General features: G+C 33.3%; 1 pseudogene; it reads right to left on the reverse strand.

Annotated features, from left to right (window-relative positions):
- Window positions 1–294: 294 nt before the first annotated feature.
- On the reverse strand, window positions 295–20,586 carry LOC102805300 (histone-lysine N-methyltransferase EZH2-like; annotated as a pseudogene).
- Window positions 20,587–22,594: the final 2,008 nt, after the last annotated feature.

Raw genomic sequence — 22,594 nt, forward strand, 5'->3', positions numbered from 1 at the left:
TACAGTTACTCTAGAATTCATAAAAAATCTCCAGTTAATTAAGCAAAAACATAAAACTCACCAATCGTAAATTAGATAAATTTCCCCATAAGTGCTAAATCACCACATTTGTTGCAACATGTTGGTTCCTTGAGATGTTTAAAACTGATTGTGAACGCAGATTGTGTTACGACTATAGGGTATTAAAGTTAAGTCCACCCAACAGCATGATGGGAAATTAAAATGAGTACAAAGTAAGGCCATGAATGCGAAGTCAGTTGATAGAGGTAGGTTTTCGAGGTTTGTATTTCCTCCTTTTCTTTCTTGGTCATTTTCCTGCGATATACGGTACCTCTAGTTCCCTTTCAATACCAACATACTTCAGTGCATCTGTTGGACCATACCTTTATACAAAGCAAAATATTATCAATAAAAGCAGAGCACTTATCAAAGGTTACAAATTGTTACAGAAGCTGAACAAACTTAAATTTTTTATGATGACTAAAGCATTTCTTGGCAATCTCAAACTCTGAAAACATCTGACTGAGATCTAATGATGCACCAAATATGGTCATGCTATGGACTACAAGATCCAATGATTAATCAAATATGGTCATATGGACTAAATCTAGCGATTTACCAAATATGGTAATGATGCAGACTAGATCCAATGATTAATCAAATATCATCATATGGACTAGATCAAGTGATTTACCAAATATGGTCACGATGCAGACTAGATCCAATGATTAATCAAATATCATATGGACTAGATCTAGTGATTTTCCAAATATGGTCATGATGCAGACTAGATCCAATGATTAATAAAATATGGTCATATGGACTCGATCTAGTGATTTTCCAAATATGGTCACGATGCAGACTAGATCCAATGATTAATCAAATATCATATGGACTAGATCTAGTGATTTTCCAAATATGGTCACGATGCAGACTAGATCCAATGATTAATAAAAATGGTCATATGGACTCGATCTAGTGATTTTCCAAATATGGTCACGATGCAGACTAGATCCAATAATTAATCAAATATCATATGGACTAGATCTAGTGATTTTCCAAATATGGTCACGATGCAGACTAGATCCAATGATTAATCAAGTATGGTCATATAGACTCGATCTAGTGATTTACCAAATATGGTCACGATGCAGCCTAGATCCAATGATTAATCAAATATATGGACTAGATCTAGTGATTTTCCAAATATGGTCATGATGCAGACTAGATACAATGATTAATCAAGTATGGTCATATGGACTCGATCTAGTGATTTACCAAATATGGTCATGATGCAGACTAGATCCAATGATTAATCAAGTATGGTCATATGGACTCGATCTAGTGATTTACCAAATATGGTCATGATGCAGACTAGATCCAATGATTAATAAAATATGGTCATATGGACTCCATCTAGTGATTTTCCAAATATGGTAATGATGCAGACTAGATCCAATGATTAATCAAGTATGGTCATTTGGACTCGATTTAGTTTTTTACCAAATATGGTCATGATGCAGACTAGATCCAATGATTAATCAAGTATGGTCATATAAGACTCGATCTAGTGATTTCCCAAATATGGTCATGATGCAGACTAGATCCAATGATTAATCAAATATTGTCATATGGACAAGATCTAGTGATTTTACAAATATGGTCATGATATGGACTAGATTTAGTATGGTCATTTTACCTGTAATCAAAGAATAATTCTTCGCCAGTCTGAATAGGTCTCTTAGCAAAAATACCAATACGATGATCGCCATTTACCATCATTACTTTAGCATAGCAGTTAGGATTCACTGAGTGGTTAGCAAAACGTATCTTATTGCCTTTCCGTGTTGCATCAACCACAAAGTTTGAAATAGAAGTGGAAAAGTACATAAAATTATGGTAGCAATAAAAGTAGAAGCCTAATCATAATTGCAAATACCCAGAACTCAATCAATTTGCGATAAATTGTACTTCTGATAAAATAAGGGAATTGACTTGAAAAAACTTGGTGTCACAAGCCTAATTTTCAGAAAATGATGGTTGTATATTAGTAGATAGTGTATATTTTGTCAGTTATATAACGCTTACCATATATTGTAAATTATGAGGGTACTTTTGTTGTCCTGAATTATTTCAAAAAATTGGGTTTTAAAAAATGTAAAAAAAAGGCAATTTTGTGTTCTATGTAATTGTTCTAAAAATAGCAATTTTCTTGAAAAAGTTTCTCAAAATATGTCACTGCAACACACTAGTTCACTTAATAAACCAATAACCATTGTCATGCGATTTATGACCAACTTTCTCAGAAATTATGAGTAGACTTCTACCTTAACTTTCATAGAAGTTGTTGGCTTTATTGTCATAGTTTGGCCAGAAAATAACTTGATAGACAACACACGGATAATAAAATACATTTACATGATAAATAAAACTAGCAAGAAGGGTCCTGAAATGTATTGCAACTTCACTGGTGGTGCATGAATGCGGGTAATGGTGTTTAACCTTTTCAGCACAAGTTCTATCTTTTCATCGCAAATTCATGGAATAGTCCTATTTATAGTCTGCACTTTTCCTTATGAATTTAGAGAAAAAAATAGCCACATTTTTGGAGTAAAACCTGAAAATTGACTCAAACTTTGCCAGTTGGCTTCAAAATTAGGATTCATTACTAAAAATATTCAATATAAGAAAAAAGTGCAGACAATTTGGGTGAGAAAGTCTGGTAGTGAAAAGGTTACAAAATGATCTTCAAAACAATTGCCTAAATAGTGAAACTAATCAAAATTGCGACTGAACTTGTGACGCATCACATGTCACTCATTAGTCACATGACGAAAACAAAAATATCGCCAGAACAGCAAATACTGTGTCATAAAAACAGTGCAATGCCTAAAAGCACATTTAACTAACCATTATTTAAATTGAATAGAAAGCTGCACATGTATTTGTCATATACTTTCCCCCTTCTGTCAGCTTCATCTTGTGAAATAATCTGAAATAAAAACAAATTAACCGAGGTCAAAAAAGTAATAGCAATATCATTCATCAACTTCTCAGCAGACATCTGCTTATGACAAGTAATAAATGCAAGACTTGGGTATGGTCTTTCTAGCATGCCATATTTATATTTGCCTCACCCCAAAAAATATACAAAATATGTTCATAAGCACTGTCTTTGAAATGTATGATTTGAATAATCATGAATAAATGCCTGTATTTGGATGTCACGATTTGCATATTTATGGGTAAATACCAATATTTGAATGTCACGATTTGCATATTTATGAGTAAATACCAATATTTGAATGTCACGATTCGCATATTTACGAGTAAATACCTGTTTTTGGAAAGTTGCAATTCAAATAGTCATAAATAATTGCCTGCTCGTGCCTGAATTGCATATTCATGAGTGAGGATAGCAAAAAAATGCTAAAACAATCAACTCACCTCTCCACAATATTCAGATATAAATTCATTTTTTGTGCAGTTTCTTTGAGAAAAATCCCCCATCCAGCCACATCAGAAGGCGCTAATAATAAATGCTGTAACAAACAAACAAATATTTGATTATGATAAAAATAAAATAATTCATTGGTCACCAAATATTTTGCACCAATTGCAACATTTTTTCACTACAATCTTTATCAGATCATAAAAAGTACCTTATTAAGATCTGGAGTCCCTGTTACAAAAACTGAAGCCATGAATCTCATCGTCCAAGATACATGGAACCTTTAACATAACATTTAAGCACAGAAACAGTTTTTGTTTTCCTCATCCAAGAGAACACCCATTCTCCCAAACTCAATACCACAGGGTTGATGCTTTGAGAGAAGGTATTCTCATGTTAAGTGATCAGACAAACCCACAGCTTCCATGTGATGTGAACACATTATACTCCACCAGAAATAAAGCCTTCTTCAATGGTTGCATACGAGAGCCACAAATAACAGATAAAATTGAAACCTACCTTTTTAGTTCCTCTCTGAAGGCTGACATTTTTACAACTAATATTTTTGGAATCAAAATTATCTGGAAGAAAATAGAAATGAATTGTAACTTAATGTAATGTTTTGAGTTACTGTGTAATTGAAATGATGTGTGTAATATTAGATGTACATTTACTCAATTATTTAATTAAATATGAGCAACAGCACACTATGCTATGTCCAATAATTTTTTGTGAGAACCCGTAGGCATCTTTTGAATGATGGGGCACTGGTCTAGTTATGAATTTCAACATTTAGACGCACACATAATGTTGACAATCACTTGCCATTCACTGAATGCTGAAGGAGCATGGTTTAAAAAAATGAAGATCCAATAACTACATTGTTTAGACAAGATTTTCAGTGCATATGGTGTTAAATTTTGATTCAATTTGCATATTCCAGTAATTCAGTACACCACATTTTGTTAACATCACCAAAATTCTAGATGTACTGGCTTGGAAGATTGGCAGGTTTTTCATGTCAGTGTTGAACCCTTAAACCACAATTAGACATGTGCATATTTAATAAGGTTATGCTAAAGATAAAATAAATGCAAAATATGGACATAATTAAATATGTTCATTCTCAGTCAGGTCACACAATATTTTATGTACTCACCTGCTCCGCATGTTAGACAAAGATCTGGATCACATTCTCTAACAGCTAGATAGCATGGACACTGTTTAGTATTGCACTGGGCTTTACATCGACAACCAGGAAAACGATTCTGACCTAAAATATTGACATCAACAGGATATATGTGAACGAGTATTCAACTTAAATTCTATCAAACAAACAAAATCAAATCCCAGTATATAACATTACGCATCTTCAAATCAAATACTGTGAAATACTTTATTTTCGCTGGAATTAATTTTCACTAAAAAGGTTTTTGGGGCGTTTTGTATGGAATTTATTTGTACTGATTTTTTTTACTGAGTTTAATGTGAAATATAGGAAAAAAAGTATATTCGCTGGATTTTATTTTCACGGATCATCCCTTCAGCGAAAATGGTGAAAATAAATTCCAAGCGAAAATAAAGTATTCTACAGTACATGTTACAAAACATACTTAATATTATGTCAACCAAACCCAAATCAGTCAAATCAAATCGAGCACTACTAGTTTTAAATTGCCTACTGTGAGGATATAATACTGAATCTTTTTCATAAAAAGAATAAAACTTGGACTAAGACTCTGTAAGAAAGAAATTTTGCTGAGTTTATGTTCACTTTTGCAAACTGCTTTAGCCCTTTGAACACCACATTTTTTTCTGCCAAAATTCGGGTGATACTTTTTGCCTATTTTCAATGTACAATTAATTTTCTACAATTTTTTTGATCATTTTGGACCAAATGTGTTGATGACAATTTTTGAAAAAATAAGTGAAAAATATATGAGTATATTTTTTTTTTATTGATTAAAACTGTGTATGTCGACGCCTATATTAGAGTTCATTTCCACAAATTTTCAAGAATACAAGAAAAAAGTGCACAAAAATTTGGGCGAAAAAATCTGGTGGTTAAAAGGTTAAACCCATTTATACTTGTTCAAAAATGCACTACAATAACACATTCCATTTATTTTGTCTTTTTTATACATTCGTTCAATTTTCTATAATTTTAACACCATTGCAGTTTTCTGTTAAGGCTTGGGAACTATTATTTGCAAGAATCTCATTAGACTTGTACATTTGAATTCCAATTTTTGTTAAATTATTAAAACATACTGTTGTTAAAACTGTTCAAACATCACATATATACTTACATTCCGGGCTGCACTGACAGAATTTTTCACAAAAGTTTTGACACATAATACATGGACATTCAGAATCACACGGTCTACCAGGGTGGTCACATGGCTGATAATTGTATACGTGATTGGATGAATTATCTGCAATAAAATAGTCCAATCAGAAAGAAGATAAATATACACAGACTAGTGACAAAATAACAATATACACGAGGGCTATATATTTTAAAAACAGTATGTTTATCATAGAAAGAGTCACCATACACTAAAACCTAATCACCATTACTTGGAAAAACAGGCTGGTGACCTCAAATTGTCTGGAATACAAGTTACTGAAAAACTGATTAACTCTTGACATTTTCGTTTATGACCAAGATTCTATTGGGACCACAAGTGATTTGGCATTGCAATAATCATCAGAACTCACCTTTTTAAGTTGAATTTTTCTACAGTGCATTGACCATAACCTATGAAAGCAATAGCAAAGTACCAAAACAAATTTATGTACTACCCTATATGTAGCAGATCCTGCCAAGATTAGCTCCATGTAAACACATTTTAAGTACCGGGTAATCGTCACATTAACTTGGAAAAGTTTTGGAAATTAAATATCCAGATGAACCCGAGAATATGCAGACTTTGTAATTTGTGGGTGGGGTGGGGGTGTGGCCTGGGTTGCCTTCTGGTATTGTACCAATTGTTTAATTCTGCTGAAATAAAAATTACATTTGCCCAGCATGCCCATGACAATGTTTGCGAGAAACATTTGTGTACTTTGCCAAAAATACTTACTCTAGTAAGCTATCAGTTCTTATATTCACTAGTATCCATGTACCTACAGTATATAACATAACTTCATCGGCTAAAACAAGTTCAAGAAATGGCCGATGCAATGCCCGAGTGAACGAAAATGGGTTCATGTGTCATTTTTGTACAAAATTGATCAAAAAGTGAGAAACCGGTAGGGACATTTTCAAAAATTTTGACCATTTTGTAATACCTTTGTTTTCTTTTCTTTTTCCTTGGCGGAGTGTTATTAAGCTCTTCAAGGAAATCTGGCAGGTCACAGTTTTCTTTGGCTGCAAACTGATAAATCTAAAAATAAGTTTGAAAAAAGTTATTATAATTAGTAATATGACATGTAATAGCATTAATTCTTCAATCTTGAATACCAATTTTACTTTATAAATGATTGACATCCTGACTGGAGAAAAGCACTGAGGTACATGTTAAAGTGTCCAGATTTCAAAATTTAACAGCATTCAAGGAAACAGAATTCAGTGAAAATTACAAACTCTTCCGTAACACAGTATGTATGATGTTCAAAATTGAATACAAAATGACCAAGGCATGCCTGACAATTGATGTCATGTTAACATTTTGTGAATTTTATTTAAGATAAATGGTCGCTGAAGAGCACATGCAAGTAAAACCATTCAAAGATTACTGTAATTGCATAATATGTAGATGATATTCGATAAGAAAACTTGTCTGCTTTATTATTTTTTGTTCACACTTGTATTGTCCAACTTCTTGTAATGTTCAAAGATGATTTTATTAGCAATGGAAAAATTAGGCAACCGAAAATTAGAGGGTTAACAGTAACTTGTTTGTTAACAACTTATTGAGGGTGTGTTTGTTTGTTAACAACTTTTTGAGGCTGTGTTTGTTTGTTTGATTGAGCATGCATTGCATACCGTCCACTTTCAGCTTGTGAATATCATTAAAAAAACTTGTTTAGGCTGAGAAAAAAATATCTGTTTCTCGTTTCCGCGCGCATCATTTTGAACTATGCGCCTCTGACGTTGTTGTTTTTTCCTTCTAAAGCATTCAAAAATGCGCCTGTACTCGCACTTTCAAATTTTAGCTCGGTATTAAAAGAAAAAAAATCGCCTTCTCGCCTCATTTTAAAATTTACATGTAACGAGAAACAGAGAATTTTTTTTCCTGGCCTTAGAATAACTGTTTGCTTTTTCACAATCACTGCACTAAAAAAATTACAACTTTCCTCACCTCTTTACACGTTTTAGTCTGAATAAGTTCTGACATAGAACAGTAGTTATTGGCAAATATTGTTCGGAGTAACCTGAATAATGATGCTTCTGATCCAGTCCAACCGTTCGGTAGAGGATGTTCTTTTCTTGAAGATGGTGATGCTGATACGTAGCGGTGAGATTTGGAGGCGGAAGGTGGTGTTTGTGGTTTTGATGGAGTAGGTGGATTGGCAGGCACTGGAACATCTAAATATAAATTGACAAATCACTAAAATCAAAGACAATGCTGTAATTAAGTGAGTGTCGTGTTGTAGGGACAAAAGTATATTGTACTATCAGGTAATTATTATTTTTGAGGTTGGTAGATTACCTCTATTGTTCGTATATTAAAATAGGACGCATTATGGGAGTACCACAATGTAGAGGGTGCTCAGGTTTTTAGTCTGCCTGTCATTTTAGGACAGGTATATTTTTTACAAACCTGTCAAATTTTCATTGAAAATAATCTGTAAATTACAAAATAACGATAAATAATCAACAACAAAAAAGACTAAGTCTATGGCTACAGCCTAGCAACTATTAATTTTTGTTATAGTTTTTAGACAGGCACTTTCTATTTTCTGGCTATACAGGGACCATAGCACCAAGAGCCAAATGATTTCCAAGACTTTTCCAGAATTTTTCCCAAACTTTCTTGCATTTTTGCAAGACATTTGACCCTGAATTCAGGCTAACATCATCACCTAAGGTCACCAAAGTTCTGAGGATATGGTAGTTCTCTGGACAAAACGGGCCTTTCTAAAATGAATTAATAATAACTATGTATTTATGTTCCTTACCATACAAAAACCCTCTGAAGGTTTTTTAGTAGTGTAATAAAGTTATTATTATGAAGAAATTAAGACTTTTCAAAGATTGTTATATTTTCCTGTAATTTAAAGACAACTCAAAGACTTTCCAGACCTCAAAAAAAATCCAAAGACTTTCAAAGAATTTTCGCAATGCTATGGACCCTGCTATATGTATAACCATGATTGTGCTTCATTTAATATAGTAGATACAATGTATACACATAATCTCCTACACATAAGGTTAAGACTACTGTAGCAAAGTGGTTAAGTCAATGTGAAAGCACACAGGGCTGGCAAGATTAGGGGTAAACCAGCATGTGTTCAAATTTCTGGTAAAGAAATGCGTATTTTACATTGCATAGTAAGTGACATTTCAGGGCTGGACAAACATATTTCCATTATGTAATTCAATTATCGAATTTGACCTTCTAGACTGGAACTTCCTTGAATAATGGTGATTAAATAGGGATGAATTATGGATTATAATTTTATCTTACAATTGAGTGTTACCTGTACAGTAAGTCGTAATTTATAATTACTAAAGTATACCATTAAAAACATTCTAACATCTCTTATCCACCCCGAACCCCCCAATATATGCACACATAGAGAAAACACACAGTGAAGGGTTGCAAACAAGATTTACACTATCCTATGCTATTGGGCATGTACAAATATATTTCACAAAATACCATAAAAACTAGTACTTAGTAGAAGCAATGTTAGGAAAAATGTGAAATGCTACCATGAGAAGAATTCACTGGAATAACACACTCGCATATTTCAACGTTTTATCTCAGACTAGTCTGAGGTTTCATGGAATGTTTTCTGACGCTTTTGTGTGATCCACTCTTCTAGCTCTATAGTATCTCTTTTATAACTGCTTTTATAGTTGCTCGATTAAAAATGCATATGTAAGCTTGTTGTCATCTATACATTACCGATCATGATACATGTTTATACATGCACTTCTAAAAGAGCAAATATGAAGTTTTTATAGCTGATAAAAAGCTACATGACATTTGAGCTATTTTAGTATTATTCTCGATTTAATCGCATATTAATTAATTTAGCTGTGAGAGGATTAGCAATAAGATTGCAGGAGAGATCTTTTCTGAGATCCATAATTAGAGTAAGATTTTTCAGTAAATTCTCCCCATCTTTATATAACTGTAAAATACTTTATTTTCGCTTGGAATCAGTTTTCGCTATTTCCGCTGAAGGAGTGATTCAGTAAAAAAAAAATTTGATATTTTTTTTACATTTTACATTTAAAATCAGTTAAAATAAATTCCATACAAAACACACAAAAAGTCTTTTCAGTGAAATTTAATTCCAGCTAATTTTTTTTTTTACAGTACCGGTAGTGGGTATAGTGGTTAGCCAAATTAGCCAAAATGACATGCTCAAGAACAAGACATTTTACAGAGCTGCTTTCACCCCTCATGCTGAGAATTACAGAAAAAAGCAAACCTTGGCATTTCTGGTCAGCGCTATTACACCTTTCAGGTAGCACCAAGTCACCATCTATTTCAGTTTTCTCTATTTTAGTATGTACTGTTTGTGTGCAAGGTCTACCCCTACGTTTGCTACCTCGTGCTGGAGAGTTCTTCCCTCTCTCGCTGTGAATAGAACTAGTAGTACTGCAATCATCCTGATCTTGCTTCTGAAAGTTAAAAAGTAATTTAAAGCAAATTTAAAAAGAAATTTACTGCAGCAATGATGTTACTTAAAAACACAGGAAAGAAAAAATTTAAAATAACATTCCATGCTTATGATATTTTGTTAAAGCAGCATCACCTGCATTTTTTGACTAATTTTTCATATTTTTAATCTTTGTAATACTAATACAAAATTATTGTTGTGGTACTGTTTCTCCCGAGGAATATTGTAAATCATTTATTTCACATCCACAAATGTTCACAATTTCAGGATTTTAAGACATTTTTACATGCATATTATAAGACACCAGAAAAAAAATATCTGATTTCCACTGATACGCAAAAATTTGTTACACTAAATTATAGTGGTTTACAGTATTCACAAGCATGATGGCTAATTTTCCTATGAAATAGGTGGTAATTGATTATTTTGTCTAGATATCATGTATTTTATCCACATGATACTAATATACTAGCATAATGGCTGAGAATACAGCTGTATTATATTGCAAGCAATGTTGCCACAAATCTGATAGCCTACTGGCTTCCTAAAGCAACATTGCTTGAAGCCAATTTGCGGCCACAGTAACAAATTTTAAATAGTGAAGTATACTTACATGTACAAGGTGAAGATAGCAGTCAGGACTACACGGCTCACCTTCAGATTTCAACTCACCCGGTGGAGCCTTTCTCTTGATCTGATTTGGTGTTGGGTGATAAGCTACAAGGCAAAGTTGAAAAGATTGAAATTTTAAATTTCCAATACTACCCAGTACTCATCAGGGATTGATATTGAAAGATACATTGCTGAGATAAGCCCTACCTTAATGTCATTCAATATTTTCTAGAACAAGTCAAAAATACTTAAATAATTGTACTGAAATCAGTGCTCACAGAATCAAGCTCTATTGTATACAGAATAAATAATTATAATTTTAATGCAGGTTAACTATTTGAATATTTGAAAAAAAATATTTGAGGTACCAATTTTAGGTAGACTGGATTTCAAAGCATTTTAGGATGTAAAATGTAATATATATATATATAACACAGTCCAAGAAAACTTAAGAAACAGCTAGCCTTAAGCTGGATCAAAAGCTTAGCTTAGCATGCCATGTTTTCAAAACTGCCACATAACATGCCTAAATATGTCTCTTATAGTAACATAGGTAAACACAACAAATAATTTGAAACTGTTGATTATAATAATTGCTTTAAAAATTAAATTTCATGAAAAGACAAAGGCTAACTAACTAACTCCTAGAATCATGAATTTTGTAAAAAAGTAAATTTTTCAATTTTCCTTTACAAATTCTACTACCTGGCAAAATATTTAGACATTCGCATGCTATCAAATCACCTTGAAGGTCTCAATTACAATAGTACTTTCTGTGATTTGTTTCCATGTTTCCTATGTTGAGTTTGTCCATGTGACAGGCTATTTGAATAACACTTTTTGTTGTATGTATTTTTACAGATTTGTCAATTAAAAACGGCCTTCAGAATAAGGTTAACACAAGAAGGAAATCAGTTTGAAGTTTGCTCTCCATGTAGAGTTTTTTATAGTTTCCATGTGCATAATAGCTTAGCCGTCACGTGTTCACCTAATACTATTTTACAAATCATATTATTACTACTTCGATGAATGCTGAGATAAATTTCTTTTCTATTTTTCTTTAAAACAAATTGATCATGTAACATGTTAAATGCTGAACCAAAATATTGGTGGAAAATGCTATGTGTTTACCAGTTTATAGGATAATGGGCGTTGCTCATTTGTTTGAATTTCACGTAAGCAAAAATGTATTTTCTATACGCTGAATATGTTGCTACGAGTCCTACGACAAACAGGGCACGACGACCTTTAGGAATTCACCCATTTCTGCAATATTTTCTCATATGATCGTAAGAAGCAGAAACAGACTAGAAATGTGGTGCCCTATTTCTATCCAACAATATATAGTGCTTTCCATACTGGAAAACACCCCCCCCCCCAAATAAAAAAATCAACATGAGCAATGCTCAATTAATCTTGTATATTAAAGTGGAGGAGTGTCACCTGTTCATGCACGGGAATCGAGTCCCAAGTGACAAAAACAACGCTTGCTAAAAACGAAAAGGCTCATGGAAAGATGCTTGTTTGTAAACAATAGGGCAATATGGCCATCTGATACATACACAGATTACTCCTCCCCTGCTTTAAAATCAAATACTGTATAGACCTTTAAAAACCAAATCTTGTGTAAACCAGTCTAAACCGAACCCCATGAAAGGCTGTGAAAACCACATTGAACATATAATATGTAACCCTGTCAAAACAGAACTTAAGTTCTATATCAACTGAAAATTTTTCCAAACTTAACAACATAATTCTATTTAGTATTCAGTTTAAACAGATTTCACTGTATTTCATTCAGTCAAAGACTCAGCAGATCATGTGCTATTAAGATAACATGGGTGACAGCCATCTACCGCTAAACCTTTTCACCACCAGACTTTCTTTTAATATTTCTGAAAATGAACATTAATTTTGAAGCCAACAGATAAAATTTTAGTAAATTTTCAATTGTTACTGGAAAAATATTTGGCTATTTCTGTCCCAAGGAAAGTGCAGACTATAATTTGAACTATTTGTGATGAAAAGAGGGAACTGGTGGTGAAAAGATGAAACATGTCTCAAATTCACCCTTTGTAGCATAATTAAACATGCCTTTCCATGCATGCTGTAAGGAGTTACATAAACATGTAAGCAATTACAGAGGTATGTATCAATATGCACCTTACATGCATTCTAACATCTCCTCTTTTAATAAGACGTAAACTATTGCAAATTCCCTGAATCAGAGAAAAGTGTTAAATTTTTATACCCAGGATTATTTCCTTTGGTTAATTTTCACAAAATGTTAATTCAGCAAATTGTAAAAATTCCATGAAGCTAAAATAAAATTTAAAGTTTTTTTATAATTGCATCTCAAATACTGCTTTACGAGTAAGACAATGTTCTCTAAGGCCAAAAAAAGTCTTTTGCTTGTCATCTTGTGTGTCAGCTTGAAACCTTTGCCTCACACATAATTTTCCCATAACACTGAAGAAAACTACAATGATGAAATATTTATTTTGAGGATGTTTTGTCAATCCATAAACCAACACAAAAATTTACAACTTCACCAGCAAATCAACTTCCATGATATAGGTGGCAAAACTTTTTTCGCAGGAGCCAAATTGTCATTTTTTTTTCTTCATTAAAAACTACAATTATTACATCGCCACTTGAGGATATCATCTGTATTTTTATAAACCTTATCAAAAGAATGTTGATAAAAATGTAGGGCAATTTGTTGAAATTAGGAATTAGGAGAGGAGAAAACTTACATATATAGTTAGAAATTAAACCAAAAGTAAAATTGAACAAAACAAGCAAGCAGACAGATGAAACAACAAGAAGGGTATAGAGAAAGAAGAATGATGTACTAACTCGTTGGTGGAGTATGCGTCTCAAACTTCGTCTGAAACGGAATTCCTTCTGTGACGAGTGCGTTTGGAGAGAAAAGAAAAGTAACAACTCATTATGTTACCCTCTTAATTCGCTGAATGACAGCCATCTCCTTACTTAAAGACTATTAAATGTGTTAAGGTTTGACTTTAGCATATTTGATGCTGCAGAGATATTCTTTATTAACACTGCAGAAAGGGAGAGCTGTCTACGATGCATGATAACATCACGTAGAAATATTCCACATCTTAGAATTCATTGGGCTAGATGAAGCGTTAGAATCGAAGACCTTATTCTTTTAAATTGCCGATATCAAAGCTGACAAAAATAACTCGTCTTTGACTTGATTTCAAATAACTTTTACGTTCATAAAGAACAGGATTGAAGTTAAATGTTAACTTAAAGCGCGGTGGTGGTCGTCACGCAGCGCGTGTTCGAATTTCATGTAAATAAACGTAGTATTTTACATGCGTTGTATACGTCGCTATGAGTCCCATATCGAACGGGACGCGGCACGACGATAGCCGCCCTTTAATCAGGCATATCTAATTCTGTGGACCATACCTCGCTTAGAAATCCCCACAAATTGGATTCACTGTAATTTACTCAAATCAATAATTGTAAGATAAAGTTAACTTACAATGCAAAAAGCAATCATATTTAAAGCATCTACGACAAAATAGTGTATGAAATGAGTGTAAACTTTGTTCTCGTTGGACAGATGTGCATCAGGTCCATCAACGTTTGGTGTACACTCTGGAGGTAGACTGTTTGGGTCTGTGCATTCTGTTAACTCCTTATATCTGAAAGAAAAAATATAATGAACATAAAAAATGTTGCACATCAAGAGGCTTTTCAGAAAAAAACAAAATTATGATTAAGCTAGAATTTACATGCGTTACCTGATCTTTAAGATAAACACATATTGACAAGTAAATGATGGCCGCTATTGACTGGATTAACTTTGGTTGATAGTTTGGTCTGGTCACCAAAAACAGTGTCAAACAGTTGTCCAATACATATGTGCTCATGTAAATGACAGAGGTGTGTAGATGGTAAAAATGGGTCACATTTTAACGATCCAGTATACTCTATATACAGCTATTGGTTTACATGCACTTCTACTGGAAATGCACTTCTAATAGAGCAAATACAGTGAATGGAGTTTAAGTGGTGTGTATATTATTGCAATTATTGTAGTAATCTCAGATCTTTGAAAGTACATATTTTTTAGGCTAAACTTAAAGGGTGGTGGTGGTCGTTGCACATTCATTGTTTACGTTGCTACGAGTTCCATATGGAACAAGACGCAGCACGACGACCACCGAACTTGAAGCAAAAATGCATTTTGCATTAGCATAATTCGACTATGATAATGAATGTGAGCAATTGTCAGTAATCTGATCTCTTGAAACAACCACAAGGGTGGAGCATATAACCATGGTAATTCTGATAAATACAACTTTCTCCCCAGGCCTTTCAAGCTCTGCAAGCTCGCGTTACTTAGACAAACAGTGCATCACTTTCGTTCTACGATAAAATATATGAGATGTAAAAATAAGATGTATCACAATGTGTGTTGGGAAAACTAATTATTATGCAAATAATATTATGCAAATTAACCGTGATGCTTGACCTGGAGTCTGGAGAGAACACTGAAATGAGTGGCTAATTCAATCATACAGTAAATTGTATGTGTACTTATCACACAGTATTGCAATGGTTGGGGAAACTCACTTTTCTTTCAGCTCTTCAGCAGTACCTTTATCTGGAAACACACTGGATACAGCTTCAAAGATTAGATCTAAAGGAAAGTTAGTTTTCAGATTTGTTTCATCTAGAAAGAAACAAAGAAAACAACTCATTGTATTCTCATCTGTATTTGGCTGTAATGACTTTTGAGGACAAAATAGGGTAAGAACGTCCAAGAAATTTCATCCAAAAGAAAAACAAATTAACATGAATATAAAACAAACCAAATAAGTCAAAGAGACAGTGTCAGAAAATTGGATGAAGATACTACAATAGATAGACAATAAATCCAACATGGCCACCAGTTAGCCATTTTGAATCAGGTCATGAATGTGCATCACTAACCTATCATGACGATGAAGGGACAAAACCCAAAGTCCCAAATTCGACAATGTTGAAGTATGTGAGCCAAAGCCAAGATAATTTTTGATTTATAAGGGATTTTGAAAAGTGTTTATTTTGTTTCTGATCAGTTTCTTGATTTGTCAATATTTTGTCTGAATGAAACAACTTCAAGTAATAGACACATTACGAAAATCCAGGGTAATAGAAACACTGTAGTAGATACAAGCGACCTGACAGTCAAAGAAGCTCAGCTTTCCTACAAGAACATTAGCCAAGTCAAGCAAAGCATACCCATGAGACTTCTTTTTAAAAACTGCAAGCTCAATTTGATACCAAGTATCAAAGCAATTGTGCTGGTAGTTTTCAAGAAGTCGTTGGAAGTAGCATTTTTGACCAAAAATGACAAAAATAATGAAGAATTGAAGGTGTCGTCACAAAATGACAAAGGTCCACCTGAGATACCTATATGTATAGTATCAAAGCAATTGGACTTGCTGTTTTCAACAAGAAGCCAAAAATGACAAAAATATTCACCAACAATTTATGCAAAGGTTTCAGAGATTACCATACCTGGTTTTTCAATGAGCTCCTCATCTGTATGTATTCTATGTAATGCATGAACCAATTCAACAAAAATTTCATCATTTATAAAACCGCCTTCTGAGGAAAAAGATTGTCTTAATTTGTATGTTCACGAGTATGTGTCACATGCAAACAAGTTGATAACATTCACATAAAACTGATGACAAAAACAATGGGATGAGATGGTAGCAAAATTAAAGCCCGTGGAACAGCCAATATTATCTTATCTTAAGTACGAAATAAACATAAACAATGTACCGGTAAACAACACTGAAATTTGTTAGCATACTAATTGATATCAGTTTTGAACCCACACAATCATGCAAATGAAAGCAAAAGTCCAGGTAAAACAAGTCATATTTTAATGACCCAGCACAAAAATATTATTATTATAATAATAATATAAATGTACATGAAAACAGTCTGCAAACTAGAAATGCCATAAATTATACATAATACTTTCTTCTGAGATGTTTCTATATGGTATGCTATGAGTGTTGGCAGTGAAAAAAGACAACTAACATTTCCCTGGAAATCTTCTTTGAAATGCCTACCGATTAATCTAATTTGTTTTTTCATAATTCATTCTGTTTTGGTGAAATTATTTTTTCCTTTATCTAGTAGTATATTTTACTTATAATTGCAAATGGAATTGTGGGTTTGGATTGTAAATGCAAGGTAAGCTGATACTTCAGAAAGAAAAAACACCAACATTAAAATTGAAATCAACCATTTCCTTCATGATTTCAATCAATTACTCTTTGAAAGTTTTAATCTTGCAATTAGTTATACTAAGAACACCAAATTCCAAGCACTGTATCTATTAAATTTGAGAGTCAAATAATAGTATCAGTTGCATACTTTACATACCTCTATCACCATGCACTTTTCCGTCATAGTTTTTAATAAGTTCTTCAATAAATTGTCCATCTTGATCCAGAACCTCATCTCCCATATATGGGATGTTATGGAGGATAGTTTCATCATCAACCTGAAATTAAGATCAAAGAAAGCTTAGAAAGAACTCCTGTGTGCTGAGAGTTTTGGAGACACATTAAAAATTAATTCAAAATTACTTGTACTTGAGATATTGATGGAATAGCTGAAAACTAATTAATCAAATAAGGTAACTAATATGAACAGATTTAAGTGTAAAACTAATAAGGTCTGCACAATGTACCAAGTTTCATTGAAAAGTGATTAGAACCAAAAAAATATTAGTTATTATGCTAATTAGAGAATTAATATGAACAAATTTTAACCCAAAATTAATCAGGCTGTCTATTGTCCTAGAGCATTTATGGACCAAGTTTTATTCAAATGTGATGATCAATACTTGAGATATTAGTATGAATTAATTATGTTATTTAGGTGATTAAGAAGCATAAATATTTACCAAAAACTAATATGGTGCATAGTCTTAGGTTCATTGAAATGTGATGGGTACTCGTTAAAAGTTTCATTGAAATCCAATGAGTGGTTTTTAGACATCAGTGCAACAGCCATAGAACAGCAAAAAATTAACTAATTATGCAAATTAGGTAATTAATAGGCACAATTATTTATCCCAAATTTAATCAGGTCTCTGCATAGTCCTAGAATATCTATGTCGCAAGTCTCATTGAAATGTGATGATTAGTACTTAAGATATCAGGTGAAAAGCTGAAAATTAACTAATTATGCTAATAAGATGATTAATATGCACAAATATTTACCCAAAAACTAATTAGGTCTCTGCACAGTCCTCAAGTAACTATGTACCAAGTTTCATTGAAACATGATCCTTACTACTCGAAATATCAAAAGCTGAAAATTAATTAATTATGCAAATTAGGTAATTAATATGTACTGATATTACCCTAAAAACTATCAGGTCTGTGCAGTGTCATATGACACCTATGTACCAAGTTTTATTGAAATGTTATGATTAGTACTTGAGATATCAGTGGAAAAGCCGAAAATTGATTAATCATTATGTAAATTAGGTAATTAATAATATTAACAGATTTTTACCCAAAACTAATCAAATCTGCGCATTAGTTCAGAGCATCCATGTGCCAAGTTTCATTGAAATCCAATGAGTGGTTCTTCAAAAATCAGTGGAACAGTCATAGAACAGCTTAAAATCAGTTAATTATCATGCAAATTAGGTAATTAATATTCATAGATTTTTACCCAAAACTAATCGAATCTGCGCACTAGTTCAGAGCATCCATGTGCCACATTTCATCAAAATCCAATGAGTGGTTCTTTAAATATCAGTGGAACAGTCTTGGAACAGCTAAAAATCAGCTACATGTAAGTATCATGCAAATTAGGTAATTAATATTTATAGATTTTTACCAAAACCTCATCAACTCTGCGCATTATATGCCAGAGCATCTATGTACCAAGTTTCACCAAAATTTGATTCGTGGTTCTTGAGATAACGGTGGAACAAAAAAAGTGACATACATACATACATACACACATACATACAGACATACAGACAGGGTAACTGCAAAGACTCCCTTTTGTGCTTCGCACACGGGAGTCAATAAAATGATAAAATCATTTCTTTGTGTTTACCAACCAGCAAGTCTGACAACAAATGTTGTTTACTAATCAACATGGGCTCACAACCACCGGTTACTGCAATGCTGCTTGTACATTTGTAACATGAACCAACAGTAAACAAGACACTCACCATAAAATTCTGCTGCAGTGGTGCCCACATAAAAAACATAGGAATGGTAGCAGCATTGTTTAAAACATGCAGTGCAGTCTCCTGTGTGTTTTCTTCAAAGCCTCCATAAACAATACACTGTAATGACCAAGTTTTTAAAACAAGAAATAATTAGAACTGAAATATATTGATTTGAAAGTAGTGTGCCATAATTACACACAATAATGTAAAACCACATAAAACCACATAAACCATAGACATTGAAGGAAAAACTGATTTTAATTATGAAGTCCTAGAACATTCAACTTTTTACTATTAACAACACTACTAATATCTAGAATTTGTGCATTGTTCAGCAGTCTATTACATCATTGTCATGAAGCCAAAAACATCAACGAAGCCTACTACACTTGAGTGCAAGTGTTGATTAAACAAATGACGGCTTGACACATCTGTGTTGGTGATGTGAGGAAGTTCAACTCAACAAATCCTACACAACAATAGTAAACTATCCTTGTGTTTATTTATCACTGTCTTTCCTTCAATTATCTCGATTTATGACTTATTCAGATCTTGTTTGTTTGTTTGTTAAAACTGAATGTCAATCAGAGAAGATTAAAACAAGTCATTGTTAATGACCTAGTCCCTGTTGGAATTAGGGGAAAGGTTATTCATCCAAAAATAAATTTGAACCAAAACCATAGTTAGAATAAATTTAGAGTAAATACTTGGCCATTCTAGTATCAACAGAAATGAGATGTATTAAATATGACTTTTCCAAATGACTAAGAAAAACACATTTTGAACAGTGGTGTGGACTGCGTGGACAGATCATGATCACGATTGTTCACTTTCCAGGGCCGAAAGTCATTTTGCAGGATGTTCCATAAATTCCAGGACTGAACAAACCCTGTAAACCCACAGTGCAGGTTGCCTACCCCATTAACCACAGTATACATATTTGTATATGTTACCTTCCTCGTTACTGGAACATGATCAAACGTGGCAGGTGCATGGATAATCTGAGCTGGTTTGGCTCTCCAAGAATAGGAATATCCTTCAGTCTTCTCAGCAATCAAACGTCTATTCTCACTGAAGGCAGCCTAGTAGAACAGAAACACAAATAAAATTTACTGCAGCCAATCTTACACTTAGAGCTAGAAATTCCGCATTTGCATCAAAATCAAATTTGTACTACTTGGTATCACTCAGTATTGTTGACTATTGAAATACATGCAAGATTTATTTAGAAATTAAGTTTGTAACTTGCATTTAACGTTTAATAGTGCAAACACAGACAAAGAAAACAAACCTTCACTTCATCTGCTCGTTTGTATCTCTTTAACTGCCTCAACCTCATGTACTCTGATTTGACACGTCGTTTCCAGTCTGTTGGTGGTTTAGGACCTCTAGCTGCAGCAGCCACTATTGCAGTAGATGTTCTCTGAGATGATGAGGTTGCCATAGTGATTACGGTAGATTGTCACCTTTCTTCCATTAGACTGATATTCCAAAAATAAAAAAAATAAATGTTTATTAGAAAGTGGGAATGTGACAGTTTCCTCACCAGGTTACTATCACTGCCTTGGATAATTTGCATAACAATTGGACAAATTTAATATCTATTTTATTCATTGCCATGGGAACTGTGCTTAAAGTGTAACTGAATTGGGACAATTGACTTTTTTTGGTGCAAAATTTATTTATAAACTTATAAACAGCGTTATGAAAATAAATCAAGTGAAAAATGTACATAAATTAAATAAACTATCAATGTTCTGGACAAGGAAACGTCCACTTCCAATTTCTTGGTCGACTCAGAACGAGGCTCTATCTAGAGAACCTAATTAGCATACAAGGATGATTTATGACGTCACGGGGGGGGGGATTTGTCATCATTTTACAATGGCCGCTATACGCATACAGTGCTCGGAAAACGACACTGAATCTATCTTATCGCCTGAGAGTTATGAGTTCGAGGAATATGATGACAACGAGAAATGTCAAGCTTTTGTTTTAGAGCGCCAGGGACAAATTGGTTTGAACCTGCGAGAAAAGTATGCGATGTCGGTGATCGTGTACCTCCCCAAAATGACAGTAACGATTCAGGTACAGGTGTAGAGTTGAACATCGTTACCAGCTTGACAAATCAGATCAGTGTTTTGTAAAAATGCAACTACACCGAACACAGTGAATACTAAGAATATAATAGTTGTACAAGTACACCTAACACTGTGAATACTGAGAATATAATAGCTGTACAAGTACACGGAACACAGTGAATACTGAGAATATAATAGCTGTACAAGTACATCGAACACTGTGGATACTGAGAATATAATAGCTGTACATGTACACCCAACACAGTGAATACTAACAATATAATAGCTGTACAAGTACATCGAACAATGTCAATACTGAGAATATAATAGCTGTACAAGTACATCGAACACTGCGAATACTAAGAATATAATAGCTGTACATGTACACCGAACACAGTGAATACTGAGAATATAATAGCTGTACAAGTACACCGAACACAGTGAATACTAAGAATATAATAGCTGTACAAGTACACGGAACACAGTGAATACTGAGAATATAATAGCTGTACAAGTACACCTAACACAGTGAATACTAAAATTATAATAGCTGTACAAGTACACGGAACACAGTGAATACTAAGAATATAATAACTGTACATGTACACCCAACACAGTGAATAATAAGAATATAATAGCTGTACAAGTACACAGAACACTGTGAATACTGAGAATATAATAGCTGTACAAATACACGAACAGAGTGAATACTGAGAATATAATAGCTGCACACGTACACCGAACACTGTGAATACTGAGACTATAATAGCTGTACAAGTACATCGAACACAGTGAATACTAAGGATATAATAGTTGTGCATGTACACCGAACACAGTGAATACTAAGAATATAATAGTTGTACATGTACACCGAACACAGTGAATACTAAGAATATAATAGCTGTACAAGTACACGGAACACAGTGAATACTAAGAATATAATTGGTGTACAAGTACATCGAATACTGTAGATACTTAGAATATAATAGCTGTACATGTACACGGAACACTGTGAATACTGAGAATATAATAGCTGTACAAGTACACCGAACACAGTGAATACAAAGAATATAATAGCTGTACAAGTACAGGGAACACAGTAAATACTGAGAATATAATAGCTGTACAAGTACATCGAACACTGTAGATACTTAGAATATAATAGCTGTACATGTACACCGAACACAGTGAATACTGAGAATATAATAGCTGTACAAGTACATCGAACACTGTCAATACTGAGAATATAATAGCTGTACAAGTATACCGAACACAGTGAATACTAAGAATATAATAGCTGTACACGTACACCGAACATAGTGAATACTGAGAATATAATAGCTGTACAAGTACACCGAACACTGTAGATACTTAGAATATAATAGCTGTACAAGTACACGGAAC

The sequence above is a fragment of the Saccoglossus kowalevskii genome, chromosome 13 (genome assembly GCF_978046115.1).
Source record: "Saccoglossus kowalevskii chromosome 13, keSacKowa6.1, whole genome shotgun sequence".
NCBI classification, from domain to species: Eukaryota; Metazoa; Hemichordata; class Enteropneusta; family Harrimaniidae; genus Saccoglossus; species Saccoglossus kowalevskii.